The following is a 12,400-nucleotide window of genomic DNA, read 5'->3' on the forward strand; positions in this document are numbered from 1 at the left end:
TAGGCTTAATTCAGTACGTTATTCCAAATTTCGTGCCAATCAAAAGATATATAGGGACTTTGGGCACCATTTACATGAAATCGGACGAAACTATGGGTCTCATGCATAAAAACGAGCAAAAGCGATGAGTTGAGTCAAGTAAGCAATTGCTCGTAAGTTGAGTTAGATCGAACAGCAACTGCTTTTGCTCAATTTCGTATGCATAAAAATGAGTTCAAACCAATTGCAAATACTTGAGCAAATTGAGATCAAACTTCTTCTTTACTTGAAAAAAGTCAGTTACCAAGTGTCAAAGAAATGAACAAATTATTATTATTATTATCCGCACCATAAGGCGGAGTACATATACGCCACACATTGAAATATTTGTCGAAGACCTCCGAAAGTATACGTATTTTCCGGATCTAAATCAATTATATCCATACCCGCCTGTTGAAACCCGAATATTTGCAAATACTTGGCTAATATTCCTCAATTTTTCATTCCGTTTATAACATCTCGAAATATTCACCTGAGACCGCATAAAATATATGCACTGGTAGCCAAAACTAAAGAAACTAAAATTGCAAACTGTATTAATGACCCGTAACTTTTTTTGAAAATTAAATTATTGAGAAAGTTTGTTTTAAGAATATAAATAAGGAGATTTAACTAGTAATCGACAGAAAAACCGTTTTTTTTTTGATTACACCTACGAGATATTGAAACTATACGATCCAAAATTTGATCCTTTGATATTCCTCACATCCTGAACCTTTGGGAAGAGGTTATTTTGTTTGTTAGTGAATCCCTTTGAATTTTGCTAATGATGATGATCCAAAGATTTTTCTATAGGGTGAAGATCTGATGATTGTGTTGGCTATCATAAAATCCGGATTTTAGACTGCCGCAACCAATCGTTGACATGTTTTGGTTTATGTTTGGGGGTTATTGTCAAGCTTCAACACAAAATATTCATGGAATATTTTTCCAAAATCATTTTCTGTGATAAATTATGTTCACAATCACTGATAATTATTCCATTTAGTGTACGCGAGTCAACTAAGAGGCATGCTCAACAAAAGTTAAGCAAGAGCTCACAAAAGTAAGCAAAAGCTTCTTTTTATGCATATGAAAATGACAACAATCTCATCCAACATCAATTTCTAAGTTCAAACTGAGCAAAAAGAGATCAAACGTGAGCAGTGAGTAAAAGCAAATACATCAAATTTTATTATGCATACGACAAGCACCTTTAACTCAAAAAATCGAGTCCGAGCTCAAGCTCACGTTTTATGCATGAGACCCTATATATGAGAGCTATATCTAAATCTGGACCGATTTTCACGAAACTTGGCAGACATCATTCTATACCTAAATGGTTAGGCTGTACCAAATGTCGTGCAAATCGAAAGATATATAGGGACTTTGGGGCACCATTTACACGAAATCGGACGAAACTATATATGGGAGCTATATCTAAATCTGGACCGATTTTCACGAAACTTGACAGACATCATTCTAGACCTTAATGATTAGGCTGTACCAAATTTCGTGCAAATCGAAAGATATATAGGGACTTTGGGGCACCATTTACATGAAATCGGACGAAACTATATATGGGAGCTATATCTAAATCTGGACCGATTTTCACGAAACTTGGCAGACATCATTCTAAACCTAAATGATTAGGCTGTAGCAAATTTCGTGCAAATCGAAAGATATATAGGGACCGCTTACATTAAATCGGTTAAATATATATGGGAGCTATATCTAAATCTGAACCAATTTTTCCTTATTTCAATAGGGTTCGTCCTTGGGCCAAATAAGTGACCTATGCCAAATTTCATCCAATTCGGATCATAAATGCGACCTGTACTTTGTTTACAATTTAACATGGACAGACAGACAGACGGACGGACGGACATGCATAAATCGACTTAGAAAGTGATTCTATGCATATTCTCAAAAGGAACCATGTGTCTATCTCGTTTCCTTTTGTCTGTTACAAACATATGCACAAAGACATAATACCCTGTACCACATTGTGGTGAAGGGTATAATTTTAGATAATTCAACGGCAAATTTTGACGCCCGAAAAGACTTTCATTTAATACGTCGTAAACTATAGAAGTCATAACCGTACCAGCCTACTTATCCGTCACTCAAATATTTGGAATGTGTTCGGTATATGCAGTGCACGTATCGAAGCAAACTGTTTGGTACAATTGTTCATCTCCAAACTGTCCTCGTCCATGTTAAATAATAAACAAAGCGCAGGTCGAATTTTTATCCGATTGAGATGAAATTTGACACAATTAATTTATTTGCCTCAAGGACGAACCCTATTGAAATTGTTGCAAATCGGATTAGGTTTAGATATAGCACCCATATATATTTCTGTCCGAATTTTATAAAATGGTGCTCAAAGAGTAAAATGTAGGCCGATTGGCACAAAATTTTGCACAACGTACTGAAGTTACAATAGCGTGTGTCAAGTTTTATTGAAATAGGTTCAGATTTAGATAAAACCCCATATATATTTTCGCCGCATTCTATGTAAATGTTGCACAAACGAGGCTAAGTTAAGCCGACTGGCACAACATTTTGCTCATCGTATTAAAGTTAGTATAGCCTAACATGTGTCAGGTTTTGCCTAAAACGGTTCAAATTTAGATATAGCTCCCATATATACTTTTGTACGGATTTAGGTGTACAGTGCACCAAACTCTTTATGTTTCTTCGATTGACACCAAATTTTGCACAACGTTCTAAAGTTAATATATCCTAATATGTGTGAAGTTAAGTTACATTTGGTGTCCATTTGAAATTAAATTTTGAACAGTGTTGTTCATAATGATCTATTCTAATTCTGCACTAAGAAAATGGAAACACATTTTTGACAACGGGAGGGAGTTTAGTTTAATATATACATAAAATCGGACAAAAATATAAGGTTGGGGAAAAAGAAATCCATTATTTTTATATGAACTATATGACTTTATTGAACATGCTTGTCCGATTCGGGCCAAATATGCACCGTATGATTTGTTGCCATTTTAAATATAAAGAAGTCCAGCTCTCTTTTTATAAAAATCTCTAGTAGTCGATTTACCCAATCCTCCTTATATACCAATTTTTTATCATTAAAAAAATTTTGCAATTCAAGAAAAAGATGATATCGCTTGGTGCCAAGGATTGTATGGCGGATGCATTAAAAGTTCCCAACCAAGCTCCCGAAGTTTCTGGCGAGTCTCTGTAGATGTGTGTGGCCAAGCGTATATTCGGGTATATTCTACATATGTATCCTAACAATTGCATGTCTATGTTCCCTCTTTCTCCAACCTACCTGGGGGAAATTTATGGAAAACAATTTATAGCAAAATTGATACATGTTATTAGGTACGCCGCGTTGTTAAAAATATAATCTATGTGTGGGAGCTATATCTAAATCTGAACCGATTTTCTCGAAAATTAACACACATCTCTCTAGACTTAATTCAGTACGCTATGCCAAATTTTGTGCAAATCGAAGGATATATATAGGAACCTTGGCGCACCATTTACATAAAATCGGACGAAAATAATTATGGGAGATATGTCGAAATCTAAGCCGATTTTCCTGAAACTCACTACTCATCATTCTAGAATCAATTCAGTACGCTATGCCAAATTTCGTGCAAATCGAAGGATATAAAGGGCCTTTGGTCACCATTTACCTTAAATCGGACGAACATATATATGAGAGCTATATCTAAATCTCAACCGATTTTCACGTAATTTAACACACATCGTTCTAGACTTAATTCAGCACGCTATGCGAAATTGCGTGCAAATCGAAGGATACAAAGGGACTTTGGTGCACTATTTACCGAAAATCGGACGAAAATATATATAGGAACTATATCTAAATCTGAACCGATATCCACGAAATTTAAAACACATCGAAGGATATATAGGGACATTGGTGCATCATTTGCATAAAATCGAATGAGCATATATATGGGAGCTATATCGAAATCTCGACCGATTTTCCCGAAACTCGCCACACATCATTCTAGACTCAATTTAGAACGCAAAGCCAAATTTTGTGCAAATCGAAGCATATAAAAGGACATTGATGCACTATTTACCTAAAATCGGACGAAAATATATATGGGAGCTATATCTAAATCTGAACCGATTTGCACAAAATTTAACACACATCGTTCTAGACTCAATTCAGTACGCTATGCCAAATCTCGTGCAAATCGAAGTATATATAGAGACTTTGGTACACCATTTACCTTAAATCGGACGAAAATATATATGGGAGCTATATCCAAATCTGAACCGATTTTCACGAAACTTTGCACACATCAATCTAGACCTATTTCATTACGCTGTACCAAATTTCGTGCAAATCGAAAGATATATAGGGACCGTTTACATTAAATCGGTTAAATATATATATGGGAGCTATATCTAAATCTGGACCGATTTTTCCCAATTTCAATAGGGTTCGTCCTTGGGCCGAATAAGTGACCTATGCCAAATTTCATCCAATTTGGATTATAAATGCGACCTGTACTTTGTTTACATGTTAATATCGACAGACAGACGGACGGACGGACGGACATGCATAAATCGACTCAGAAAGTGATTCTATGCATATTCTCAAAAGGAACCATGTGTCTATCTCGTTTCCTTTTGCCTGTTACAAACGCATGTACAAAGACATAATACCCTGTACCACAGAGTGGTGAAGGGTATAAAAATCCTCTTCCAGTCCCACCTGGTTTGGCCACCGTTTATAGAGCTTCACCTCTCTTTTACCACGATCATTTTTGCACAAGATTAAAGAATGTGATCCATTTCTCATATCCAGTCACCATAAATCTATACCATATATGTGGAAGCTATATCTAAATCTTCTTTTTTTATTTTTTTTTCTTCCGATTTAAGGTAAATGGTGCACCAAAGTCTCTAAATATCTTTCGATTTGCACGAAATTTAACACTGCGTACTGAATCAAGCCTAGAATGATGTGTGCTAAGTTTCGTGAAAATCGGTTCAGATTTTGATATAGCTCCCAAATGTATTTTCGTCCGATTTAATGTAACTGGTGCACCAAAGACCCTGTATATTCTTCGATTTGCACGAAATTTGGCATGGCGTACTGCATTGAGCTAGTCTAGTGGTGCGTACCGAATGGCGTGTATCAATTTTGCTAATTTTGCTCGTTTTCCATAAATTTGTCCCATGGTACGCATACAACTCTAAATCTGCACGAATGAAATTAAATTTATCATAGGTTGCAGAAAGACATGAGTATGTTCCTTCGAGGGAACATTGACATACAATTGTAAGGATACATATCTGCAATATACCCAAGTGGTGAAGGGTATCGTATAGTCGGTCCAGTCCGACTTTACGACTTTCTTTACTGGTTTTTGTTTACGTTTGCGTATCGGAACGCTAAAAATATCGATGCTAGTGATATACTGTGAGAGCTTCATATCGAAAACGCGATTGCCGAATGTGTCCCCATGCCGAAGGCGCCTCACCCTCCCTTACGTTAATTAGTGTTCCGTATCTTCGTATCTGGTATCTTCGATCACTGGTCAATACACAATTATATATCGGTCCTGGTGCTCTTATATTTTAAAAAAGTGTTGTTAATATGCTATAAAACTACAAAGTTATACATTTAAATTTTATTTATTTATTCATTGTCCCATTTTAAAACCCAAAAACCAAAACAAACATATGAATCAAAAAATACCTCAAACCGCAAATAAATTTGAATGAAAAAAACAACAACAATAAAAGTAAACATGAAATCTCGTAAAACAAAATACCACTGACATTTCAGCTGGGCAGCGACGCAAATAAATGACAGTTTCCTTTGGAATATTTTAGACAAATATACGGTTTTTCTGCTTTTTGTCCACTACACAAGGCAACGAAATCCAAAGCCAGCACAGAGGAATCACAGAAATGGAACAGACAACGGGCAACCACCACAACAACAACAAATGACACGCGGCTGGCTCACACTTCATTACCCGACAGACAAACGACCTGCCAACCAGCCACCCACCCAGTGCAAAAGGAAAAACCGAAACACAAAACAAATATTTTACCAAATCAAGTGACCATTTCATTGGTGAGGATTCTTTTTTTGCGGCGATTTCACTTTGTCTTCCCGCCGACCTACAGTGTGGAGGAAAAAAACTAAAGCCAAAATTTTCATTTAAATACACAAAATAAATGTTTCGATTTTTTTGGTTTATTTTGCATGGCATTGAAACAAAAAAACTCAAAATACTGCATTCCCTGGTCATATATCCTTGTGAAACCTTGCTTCTGCGACAAAGATAGGAAAAAAGTGAACAGTTTAACAGTCATTCAACAAAAATTTTTTTGTTCGTTTTAATCCTCTGGAAATTTGAATAAATGTTCTATCATCAAGTTTAGTCAAGGGTGTTGCAAAATGAATGGTTGATGTTACTACCATGCAGAAGATGAGTTATTTTAACATGTCTTGTTCGTTTTTTTTTTTTTTTGCCATGGCTAAGAGACGAATATAACCGTTTTCGTTTGAGCTCAGTCTGTGGCATTAATGCTGATGAATGTCATTTTGCTTAAATTATAAGCAATTTGCATTGTAAACGTTTTTTAGTCGCTTTTGCTTTACAGCTAGTTTTGTGTTCACATAACATTACCAGGGAATTTTGGTCCAGTAATACAATTTGGTGAAAATTGCAGGGGACTTTTGTGGTAGCTGGTAAATATCACTTAGTATAGTTTAGAGTATCTAGAAAACGTATACAATCTTCATTGATTGCCTTTAATGGGATGATTATATTATTTTGAAAGTTTGTAAGGGCCAGGGCTACCGGAAGTCGCAATAACCAGAACTATATCAACTTATTACAAAATCCGGACACAGTATCCTATTGCTAAAATATCCCATCACCAGATACATAAACTCAAATAGCTCGGTATTTACACTACATTTTATAATCCCAAGCCCAAATATCTATTCCACAATGTAGCCTATTTCGTTGTCGACTATCAACGCCACTTGCCCCAAAATCTTTCTCACTTATCTTGTTCATCTTTTTTATCCTCACTGCTTTCATTTGGTATGCATAAATTGTTGCCAAGAACTCCTTTGCTTAATTGCAACTAATTTTTCTAATGTTCTCTAAATCTCATTAGCAAATGTACGAAGATTACAATTTATTATGTTGTTATCCCTATTTGTTAGGATAATATTCAACGAAACGAAATATTTGCTGAAATAGCAAATCAGTTTTGTAAATTAAAATATTTTATTTTGTGCATCGTTCGGTAAATAAGGTTATATTGCAGAATATCTTGAGACATTTTGTAACAGCACTAATTCCAATTTATATTTAAGGTTTGATTTTCTGATTTTATTAATACGTTGACATTGTGTACGGTGGGCAATACAAAAACAAGTGAAACATATGCCATTCTCAAACCTATTCTAAATTGCATTTCATTAGGGCACAGTTAGAGTCGTTTGCGTACAATGGGACAAACATATTTAAATCGGTTTAAAACAGTTATGGTCGATTTTTAGCTCCTGGGCGATGTTACGACTGCTAACATGCCGGTCATTACTCCTATTTTATCGACATTTACGACGACCGGCCAACCTGTGCATTTTTAATATCAACCAGTAAGGAAAGTAGTAAAGTCGGACTGGGCCGACTATATGATACCCTTCACCACTTTGGGTATATTCTACATATGTATCCTAACAGACGTCGGGTATATACCAATTATTATACCAATATCTGAACCGATTTCAGGGAAACTTGCCACAGACTAATTTATATTACTGCAATACGTTGTGTCAATCGGCCTAGCTATGGAACATCTTAGCAACATCATTCTAGACTAAATTCAGTACTCCATACCAAAATTCGTGCAAATCGAAAGATATATAGGAACTTTGGTGCACCAATTACGTAAAATCGAACGAAAATATACATGTGAGCTACATCTAAATTTGAACCGATTTTCACGCAACATAGCACACGTCATTCTAGACTTAATTCTGTACGCTATGACAAAATTCGTGCAAATCGAATGATTTTCAGAGAAATCGGGTGAAAATATATATGGGAGCTATATCTTAATTTGAATCGATTTTCACGAAACTTTGCACACATCATTTTAGACTTAATTGTCAAATTTCGTGCAAATCGAAATATATATAGAGACTTTGGTATACAATTTACCTTGAATCGGACGAATATATATATGGGAGCTATACCTAAATCTGAACCGATTTTCCCCAATTTCAATAGGGTTCATCCTTGGGCCAAATAAATGAGCTGTGCCAAATTTCATCCAATTCCAATCAAAAATGCGACCCGTACTTTTTATACCCTTCACCACACTGTGGTACAGGTATTATGTCTGTGTGGATATGTTTGTAACAGGACATGGTTCCTTTTGAGAATATGCATAGAATTACATTCTGAGCCGTCAGTCTGTCCGTCCGTCCATGTATTTTTGTGAGCAAAGTACAGTTCGCATTTATGATCCGAATTGGATGAAGTTTGTCACAGCTCATTGGTTTAGCCCAAGGAGGAACCCTATTGAAATTGGAGAAAATCAGTTCAGATTTAGATATAGCTCCCATATATAGTTTCGTCCGATTTAAGGTAAATGGGGCACCAAAGTCCTTAAAAATCATTAGATTTGCACGAATTTTGGCAAAGCGTACTGAATTAAGTCGACAGTGATGTGTGCAAAGTTTCGTAAAATTCGGTTCAAATTTAGATATAGCTGCCATATATAGATTCGCTCGATTTAAGGTAAATGTTCCATCAAAGTCTCTGTAAATCTTTTGATTTGTACGAATTTTTGGTATAGCGTACTGAATTAAGTCTAGAATGATGTGTGTTAAGTTTCTTGGAAATTGGTCCCATACATAGTTTCGCCCGATTTTAGGTAAATGTTCCACAAAAGTCCCTGCAAATCTTTCGATTTTCACGAATTTCGTCATAGCGTTCAAAATTAAGTCTAGAATGGCGTATTCTAAGTTTCGTGAAAATCCTTTCAGATTTAGATATAGCTGTCATATATATTTTCGTCCGATTTTATGTAAATGCTGCACCAAAGTCCCCTATATCTTTCGATTTTAGTATAGCGTACTGAATTAATGGTGCATTGAAGACCCTAGGCCGGTTGACACAACGTACTGAAGTTAATATAAATCAATATCTGGCAAGTTTCCTTGAAATCGAATCAGATATAGATATAGTATACCTTCCATATACTATTTTGACCTATTCATGTTAATTGTACACTAAATAATAAACCATGTGTCTATCTCGATTCTTTTGCCTGTTACAAACATATGCACAAAGACATACTACCCTGTACCACTGTGTGGTGAAGGGTATAAACAGCAAAACCACACTGTGGTACAGGGTATTATGTCTTTGTGCATATGTTTGTAACAGGCAAAAGAAACGAGATAGACACATGGTTCATTTTGAGAATATGCATAGAATCACTTTTTAAGTCGATTTATGCATGTCCGTCTGTCCATGTTAAATTGTAAACCAAGTCCAGGTCGCATTTATGATCCGAATTAAATGAAATTTGGCATAGGTCACTTATTTAACCCAAGGACGAAACCTATTGAAATTGGGGAAAATCGGAATTAAGTCTAGAGTAATGTGTGCTAAGTTTCGCGAAAATTGGATCAGATTTAGATATAGCTCCCGTGTATAGTTTCGTTCGATTTTATGTAAATGGTGCACCAAAGTCCCTATATATATATTTCTAGTTGCACGAACTTGTGCATAATGTACTGAATTGAGTCTAGAATGATGTGTGCTAAGTTTCGTGAAAATCGGTTTAGTATTGCGACTGAACTGACGCGTTGTCCTTCTGAAAAACTAATAACTAATGCTAATTTGTCTTCTAAGACTCCATTGAATTCATCCGACAACTAGGAAATGCCAAATCAAGCATTCCGTCGTTATAAAATGCTCCCAAACCATTAAGGGACTGCCGCCGAAATTTCGTTTTAAGAAATATCGTGGTTCCTTCCGTAGATCTCTCCAATAACAATTAAAACCCTCTGGAATTTTCATAAGTGTGGGCACGTTTTTCCACAAAGTTGAATGTATCCGGTGAAGGGTACAAGGGTTAGCAAACGGAATGACAGATTTTGATATTGGTCCACTTTATAAGGTAGGTCCAATACCACGTATGGGCCGTATGAAAACATTATACGGAAAAGTCGGCCGCTAATGAAAATTGGCTCTACGGCCTAATATAAAGGTATATTATTACAATTACGACAATTACCACTGATGTTTAACTACCACACGTAGTTAAACATCAGTCGTAGTTGTTCAGAATAGTATATGGTGTGTCCCGCTCGACTATACTGCTCCCATTATTTTCTAATAGTTTTCATTTTAATAAACACGACACATTTTGCTTTCATCTACTTTTGATTGAATGTATTTTTAATTTTAGTTTCACAGTTAATACTGTGTCATTAAAATATTCATCTCACATCTATCTTGACCGGAGATAGATGTAAGATGATCACTTTAGAATATTCTATACAATTTTAGATTTTTAAAATCGATCAATTAAACATCAGAATTTGCATCGCACATTGTTGGTCCATCACCAATGCAAGCGGCATAAGCCATCAAATGTGGAATTGTATGTTCTTGCAATACACCAGTGAATAAATGGGCAAATGGTCCCGTGGCAAAAATTCCAACATCTTCGCCTGAATGATGGCCATTATCGGATTTTATGTAACTAGGATATACAGTTTCTAAAAATTAAAGAAAGAAATAAAATTAATTATTTCACGAATTAATTGTTTCAACAAGTGTTCTTACCAATATTTCGGGGAATCTTTTCCAAATCCAAACGTTTACCATTCGCATCGATATACTGCTCTCGTCCCAATGTATAGCTGAGTGTGGAGTACTTTAGACCATCTGATCCGACATCGTGTGGATTTAAACCCAATATGGATGAACCACGACCAGGATAACCATTAATTGTGAGACCATGACCATGATCAGCTGTAACTACAATGAGTGTCTCTTCGGGGTTTGTCATGTTATATGCTAATTCAATGGCCCTCTCAAATTCCAATGTTTCATCCAAAGACATGGCTGCCTTATTTTCATGATGAGCCGTATCAATGTTGCCACCTTCGATAAATACAAAATAGCCCTGTTCATTGCGCTGCAAAAGTTTCAAAGCAGTTTCAGTCATATCCGATAACGAAGGTTGTTTCGATTTATCTGCCACCGCTGCATAGTCCATTGATTTGGTATTAAATATACCCATAATATGTGAAACATTGGCGGTATTTCGGGATGCATGATCTGCCAAGTTTTGAGGAGATTTAGACCATCATCACGTATACCATTATTTCCATGGGCATCTATAACAGTTTTTGGTAAAAATTTAGCCATACCACCACCCATCATAACGTTGAAATTGCGTCCAGGTTCCTGCAACACAAGTTGTTGGGCCATATCCAAGCAAGTTTCGGGATCTTGCCCAAACGATTTAATATCTACATCACTTTCATACAAACGATTGGCAACATGAGCGTAGGTACCAGCTGGACTGGCATGGGTCAAACTGGTAGTTGTGACGAAACCAGTTGATTTGCCAGCCTTTTGGGCCCAAGCAGCAATGGATGAAACATGATTGGCGGGGTCCATACTAGCACTGCAGTTGTTATATTGGCGCTAAGACCAATCGTTACAATATTACCTTTTACACCACACAAATATGCGGTGGCAGTACAGGCTGAGTCGGGTACTTGGGCATTGGCACAGTATGTCTAAATTTTGAGGATTATAGGTTTCACTCATATAAATTTTTTATAAGTCAGTAGATTTACTTACCTTACTCAATGCCACGTGGGGAAATTTTTCAAAACTCAAGGCATCTTCTTCACCATTATGACTTTTACGTTGGCCCTTAAGAATACGAGCAGCTGTCACCGTAGATAAGGACATTCCATCACCAAGGAACATGATAATATTTTTGGCTTTATTTATATTCAGATTTTGTTTTCCAATAGCCTTCAAAACTTCCTCACTTGCCATAGAACGCCAAAATTCCGGATCCTTTTCCTCTTCTGGAGTAGGCTTATTTACACCCATTGATTCTCGTACAATTGTATTTCTGGTATTCACATTTTGGCCTGCCAATTTCTGAGGACTATGGAAACTAGTGTCATCTATAATGTGACCAGAAGCAAGTGCTACGGCCACAGACACGACGAGAAAACAGAAAATATATTTTGCCATTGTTGTGGTACCTAGGTATTGTTGGCTTGACTATGAACGCTAAGACTGTGATGCAGAAGTTAGCCAAAATTGGTATTTATATT

General features: G+C 36.2%; 1 pseudogene; it reads right to left on the minus strand.

Moving 5' to 3' along the window:
* Positions 1 to 10,619: 10,619 nt before the first annotated feature.
* Positions 10,620 to 12,170, minus strand: LOC133335241 (membrane-bound alkaline phosphatase-like; annotated as a pseudogene).
* Positions 12,171 to 12,400: the final 230 nt, after the last annotated feature.

This window comes from Musca vetustissima, unplaced genomic scaffold, assembly GCF_032173495.1.
Source record: "Musca vetustissima isolate MV318-11 ecotype Yass unplaced genomic scaffold, APGP_CSIRO_Mvet_v1 utg4186, whole genome shotgun sequence".
In the NCBI taxonomy this organism is placed as follows: Eukaryota; Metazoa; Arthropoda; class Insecta; order Diptera; family Muscidae; genus Musca; species Musca vetustissima.